Consider the following 7,234-nt stretch of genomic DNA (forward strand, 5'->3'; position numbering starts at 1 on the left):
GAATATCAAATTAATTAATGCTTTAATCCAATACAAATTCAACACATTCTTGTTTCCAACATAAATGATGTTATATTCAAACTATCCAAAATATCTAATTTAGTCACTCAATCTCCCTCTTAATTAAAAACTCACTTTTTCTCTCTCCTACTACCTTGTCAATCTCATCATTGTGCTCAAAGCCCAAAGACTGGCCCAAGTAGGCCTGATCTAAGCCCGACCCAAGATCAACGTTTGATCGGGCCGGCCCAACCCAAGATCAAAGTTTGATCGACCCAGCCCAGTCCAGTCCATCCATAAGTTGGATTGGATATGGATCTTTGTAGACACCGTATTTGGTCCGGCCTTTTTTTAAATTTAATTTATGTTATTGTATTTTACTTTATTGAGTTTTACTTTAATTAAAAAAATAACATAAGTTTACTTTATTATTAGTTTTAATATAAAGTTTAAATTAACTAATTAAAAATGTTAGATTTATTTAAATGTTTTGATTTTATTAATAAGAATATAAAAATAGTTTTGTTTAGATTTTGTTTTATTATTAAATAGAAAAATGGATAAATAAAATTTGATTTCTTTTTAAATAAAATATTGATTTTGTTTCCTCTTTTTCCTCGTCAAACCTACTAACGTGGCATCTCCTCCTCCCCTTCCTTCCTCCCTTTTCTCTGACTTTCTTATTTTAGCATATATCACCGTTGTTTTTTTGGTATTTAAGGGGGAGGAAGCACACAAGAACCAACACACAGTGGAGAGAGTTAGAAACTCATCACCGTATCTTCTTCTCTCCATCTCTCTTATCCCACCATCACCACTTTTCTCCTTCATACCCACGACCTCCGACAACGCAAGGGAACGGCACGAACGACAGCAACAACAACCTTCTTTACAGCTTCTTCCAAGCTCGCTGGCACTCCGACCATCTCCTTCCAGTAGTGCGTTTTACGTAAGTATCAAATACGTTGGAAATTTTATTTTAAAATAAGGGAAAATTGGCTTTGAAAATCATGCTTTTAATTTGAAACAGATTCTTTTGTTTCAATCAAAAGATTTTTTTTTTATAAAAAAATGTTTTTTCTAAGAAAAAGTTTTTTTTTTACTTTTTTTTTTAAAAGAAAATGCTTTTAGTAAGAAACTTTTTTTTAAGATAAAAAAAATTTTCTAAATTAATTTTAAATGAGTTTTTTAAAATAAAATAAGGATTTTGATATTTTAAAATTTGTTTGAAATAAAAGGTTTTCTTTTTCTAATAAAGAAAAGTTTTTTAAATGAAATAAATATAAACTTAATTTTATTTTAATAAAATATTTTACTTTAAAATTTTGGATTTAAAGTTTAACAGATAAAAACGAATATTCTGCTGCAGGATTTAAAAAAAAAGGAGGAGATAAAAACAGAGTATTTTAGAATAAAATCTCATTTTTTTAAAAAAAAAATTCTTTTAATGGTTTGGTGGTTATGGTTTTCAAAAAAATCTTAACAAAAAATCAGTTTTAGCAAATAAGTTTTGTTAAAAGTAAATTTGACTTTATTTTTAAATAAAAGTTTTTTTTTTCTTTTGAATAATCTTGTTAATTTCGAAATAAATAAAAAAAGTTATTTATTTTTGTTTAAATTGAACAAATTCGTAGGGTTTTTTTTAGTTTAAAAAAATAAATTAAAACCTTTGTTTTTGTAAAAAAATACAATATTTATATATTAGGATGTTAGAATAGTGGTAAAGGTTCGTTTTTTTAATGTACATGACCCAAGTTCGAATCTTTGTATGCCTCATTTTATCATTGTTTTTACTAAATAATTATTTTAAATAAAAGATTTCCTTTAGAGTTTTTTTTTTAACAAAATTCAAAAATACAATATTTGTATTTTAAAACGGAACATAACTTATATCCTAAGGTGGTGGCGCCTTGGTGAGATGTTGGAGTGTCATCACTTATATCATAAGTTCCAGTTTTAATGTTTCATAAAATTAAAATTATTTTTTTATTTATTATTTTTTGCTAAATAACTATTTCAAAAACTCCGGGAATTGGAATCTTTCAATATTCTCGAGGTGTCAAAATTTTTCTAATGGCCTTCGTGCCACTCATACCTATTAATTCATATCTTATAATAAAATGTAAATTAATATAATATGAGACATTTAAAATAAAATAAAAACATTGTTTTTTCTTTGGACCAAATAAAATAATAGGATAATTTATGATAAAATGTGGTACCGGGTGTCGTATGGTGCTAACACCTCCCCTACGCTCAGTCGACTCCCGAACCAACAATCTATTTTCGCAGACCTTGCCTTTATTTTTAGGTGACCAATCACACCTCGTAGATGATTGGTGGCGACTCCAAACCCTTATCTCGAAAGAGACCCTTCAGGGGATGATGTCGGCCGCTCCGCGTCGCAATGACGTTGCGACACATATATTAATTATTAATATATAAATTAGTATTTAAGGTTTTTTTTGTCATTCCCACCCATCGAATTTTTTTATATATTAATATAGTAATACAATTTATTTTTTTAAAAATCAAAATAAATTAAGTTGTGAAAACATTATATAATTAAATTTATTGATAACTTTTTAGAAAGTAAAAAATATAGTATAAAAGCATAAGATAAAAACACAAATTCTAAAACTCAAGAACATATTTTGAATAAATATAAAAAAATAATTTATTATATGAGTTAATTAAGTCCGATCCAAGCTCAATCCAACTTTGACCATTGATTTAGGTCCATGGATTGGACTATGAGCCAAAGTTTTAGTGGTTGGACCGACCCAAGCCCGACTCAAATAATGCTTAAGGCTCGTAGGGTTTCGGCTCGGGCCTTTGCTTTTTTAGGCCGAGCTGGGTCAGACCGGCCCAATAATGAGGGTGACATGTAGATCTCACAATAATCTATTTAATTTCTCTTATTTTCGACATGAACCCACCTGATTACACAGTTCCTCTTAATCGATTCCTTTTTCTTTTATTATTTAGCATTAGAGCAATAATTTCATTCTCTCTCTTCCAACTGTTTGGGGAAGGGAATACCCTGGACACGTGGAGGACCCCTATTGGTGCTCCAAGATGGCTCATGAGTCATGCCTAGCTCGGATGGCCGAGATGGCCGCCACCAACGCCGACAAATGCTAAGTATGAGGGCCGAGGTGAACCTGGCCCAGGTCCGACCTACCGGGGAGCTTGGTAGGGGCCGATGTGAGCAACTGTCTACGGCGTGATTATCGGGCGTAACCGTCGGTCCCGAGATTACCGGGTGTAACCGACGGTCCCGAGATTACCGAACGTAACCGTCGCGAGATTAGCGGGACTACCACCCATAAGTAGAGGACTTCACTCCACGATCAGGTACGATGATTTCTGACCTCGAACTAAACTGGGAATCCGACCTATACTGACTTGATCGTCGGAGTGCTCACCTTTTTGTGCAGGTCCGCCCAAGCGTTCAGGTCAGTCCGGAGGCCGAGTTCGAGCTGCAATCTGAAACACTGCATATCCTTGCATAAACATTTGGCGCCGTCTGTGGGAACGACAATCTAAGTCATCCCAATTCTTTTAAACCAACACGCGAGCGAACATGGTTCAACCAGCGAACTCGACCAATACGACAGATCGAAGGACTCTAGCTGCCAGCGATGCCCACCAGAGGGAGGTCGGAGCAGCAGCGGTGGAGGGGCAAGGTCACGACAGCCTAGCAGCGGAACCCCTCCGCAGGTCGGCACGGATCACCTCGCCCGCCCTACCGCCTGTGCACCCGAGGGCGTCCAAGGCCATCCGTGCCCGAGGTGGGACCTCTAAGAAGGGCGCCTGGGATCCAGCTCCGGCCCCAACAAGCGAGAACTTTGATGCGCTCAAGAGAGAGATGGAGGCAATGCGCACACAAATGCGCTCCATGGAGGCGATGTATAACGAAATGGTGCTAGCTGCAGGCGTAGGGTCCCGATCTGAAAATAGAGTGACGTGCATGGACGTACGCGAGCAAAGGGGTTCCCACCTCGGCCCAGCCGAGGAGGAACGTCCCGAAGACAACGAGAGTGAGGGGTACACTCGCCAGAGGGAAGACCTCCGTGAGCATCTCAACAGAAAGAGAGGCTCGTCTCTTCGAAAAGGGCAGTCACCATCCCGCTCCCACAGGAGCTCCAACCAGCAGGCTGAATCCTCTCACAATCCCGCAGGGATAATTACAAGGGAGGAGTTCGACCAGCTGAGGGGGGAGCTCGATGCTCAGGTGGAGGCCTTAAAGGCCAAATGTGAGCAGAAAGACGATTCACTGAAAGATGGCGACTTGGGAGAATCGCCTTTCACCTCGGACGTTTTGGAAGCACCAATCCTTCCGAAGTTCAAAGCTCCTACCGTGAAACCTTATGATGGGACGAAGGACCCTAAGGACTATGTTGAGGTCTTTGAAGGCCTCATGGACTTCCAAGCGGCATCAGACGCAATCAAATGCCGCGCCTTTCAGATCGCGCTTACTGGCAGCGCGCGATTGTGGTACCGGAGACTGCCAGCCAGGTCGATCTCGACCTACTCTCAGCTGAGAAGGGAGTTCCTCGCCCAGTTCTCTTCTCGGCACTATGACAAAAAGACAGCGACCCATCTCGCCACCATCAGACAGAAGGAGGGTGAGACGCTGCGGGAGTATGTCACCAGATTCCAGGAGGAGCAGTTGAAGGTTGCACACTGCTCCAATGACTCGGCCATGTGCTATTTCCTCACCGGTCTAGCCGACGAAGCCCTCACGGTGAAACTTGGAGAGGAGGCCCCGGCCACCTTCGCCGAGGTGCTCCAGAAGGCGAAGAAAGTCATCGATGGACAGGAGCTCCTCCGAACCAAAACCGGCCGACCTAAACGAAAGATCGGCCGGGGCCGAAGTGGAAAAGATGTAGAAAGGGCAGATCCCAAGTCCAAGGACAAGGGATCCTTTTCCGGCGGCCGAGCTGAGTATTGAAGGGCGGAGAGCGGACCTACCAGGAGCCGACCTTACGAGCGGTTCACCCCAACCACGATTCCAATTTCCGAGATCCTAACGAACATCGAGGAGTCTGGAATGGAGAAACTACTCAAGCGTCCTGAGAAACTTCGGGGAGCCCCGGAGAGGCGCAGCAAGGACAAGTATTGTCGCTTCCATCGGGAACACGGCCACAACACGTCGGACTGCTGGGAGTTGAAGCGCCAAATTGAGGATTTGATTCAAGACGGCTACTTCAAGAAGTTTGTGGGAAAGCCCAGGACCAGCTCGGCAGAGAAAAAGGAAGAGCGAAAGCGTTCAAGGACGCCACCCCGACGCACTGACCGACCTGCGGTCCTCAATACCATTTTTGGAGGGCCAAGCGGGGGTCAGTCTGGACATAAAAGGAAGGAGTTAGCCCGTGCAGCCAGGCGCGAGGTGTGCATCATCAGGGAGTAGGGGCCGACCTGCCCAATCACCTTCGACGGTGCAGACTTGGTGGAGGTCCACCTGCCCCACAATGATGCACTTGTGATTGCTCCCTTGATTGATCATGTGGTGGTCAGGAGAGTGCTGGTAGACGGGGGCGCATCCGCTAACATCCTGTCCTTACCGACCTACCTCGCCTTGGGATGGACGAGGTCGCAATTGAAGAGGAGCCCGACACCGCTCGTTGGGTTCTCTGGAGAATCGGTCATCCTAGAGGGTTGCATCGACTTGCCAGTCACGCTGGGGCAGGACCAAACTCGGGTCACTCAAATGGCCGAGTTCGTGGTAATTGACGGTAGATCGGCCTACAACGCCATCTTTGGGCGACCCATCATCCACTCATTCCGGGCCATTCCCTCAACACTTCATCAAGTTTTGAAGTATCCCACCCCCAATGGCGTGGGCACGGTCCGAGGGGAACAGGCCGCTTCGAGGGAGTGTTATGCCTCCGCACTCAAAGGCTCATCGGTCTGCACCCTCGAAACTCTCGCCGGCAGGGATGGGCCGCTCGAGTTCGAGGCCGACCTGCCGAGGAAGGAGTTTGCCGCACCCACTGAGGAGCTCGAGCTTGTTCCTCTGCTTAGTCTCGAGAAGCAGGTAAGCATAGGAACCAAGCTGGGGGCCATCGACAGAGAGGAGCTAATCCACTTCCTCAGATCCAACTCGGACGTCTTTGCGTGGTCCCATGAGGACATGCCTGGCATTGACCCGCGAATTATGACGCATCGCCTCAGCATAGATCCATCGTTCCGACCTGTGAAACAAAAGAGAAGACCTATAAACAAGGAGAGGAGTGATGTAATTGTTGAGGAAGTTAACAAACTTTTGAAAGCTGAATACATAAGAGAAATTTTGTATCCCGAGTGGCTCTCCAATGTTGTATTAGTTAAAAAATCTAACGGCAAGTGGAGAATGTGCGTAGATTTTACGAACTTAAATAAGGCATGCCCGAAAGATTGCTTCCCACTGCCGAGGATTGATCAGCTCGTGGACGCCACAGCCGGGCACGAGCTGCTCACCTTCATGGACGCCTACTCTGGGTACAACCAAATCAAGATGCATGTCCCAGATGAAGGTCATACCGCTTTCATAACGGACCAAGGTCTGTACTGCTACAAGGTCATGCCCTTTGGGTTGAAGAACGCAGGAGCGACCTACCAGAGAATGGTGAACAAAATGTTCGCCAAGCAGATCGGCCAGAATATGGAAGTGTATGTGGACGACATGCTTGTCAAGAGCAAGCAGTCTAAGTCGCATCTCTCCGACCTGGCCGAAGCCTTCGAGGTCTTGAGGACATATCAAATGAAGCTCAACCCGGCTAAATGTGCCTTTGGAGTCTCTTCGGGAAAATTCCTTGGCTTCATGGTGCACATCCGGGGAATCGAGGCCAACCCCGAAAAGATTAAAGCCGTGATCGAGATGGAGGCACCTAAAACGCTGAAGCAGCTTCAGTGCCTCAATGGCAGGATTGCGGCCCTGAACCGGTTTGTTTCAAGGTCGACAGATAAGTGCCTTCCTTTCTTCAAAGTCCTACGAAAGAAAGGGCCGTTTGAATGGACAGCGGAGTGCGAGCAAGCGTTTCAGCAATTGAAGAGCTACCTCTGTTCGCCGCCTTTGCTCGCCAAGCCCATGCCGGGGGACAAGCTCCAATTGTACTTAGCAGTGTCTGACATTGCCATCAGCTCGGCCATAATCAGGCAAGAGGAAGCGCGGCAAAACCCGGTCTACTACACAAGCAAGGCTATGACCGAAGCCGAGACTAGATACCCTCAGTTGGAGAAGTTGGCT

The sequence above is a fragment of the Momordica charantia genome (assembly GCF_013281855.1).
Source record: "Momordica charantia cultivar OHB3-1 chromosome 6 unlocalized genomic scaffold, Mcharantia_2.0 BLBB01000006.1, whole genome shotgun sequence".
NCBI lineage: Eukaryota > Viridiplantae > Streptophyta > Magnoliopsida > Cucurbitales > Cucurbitaceae > Momordica > Momordica charantia.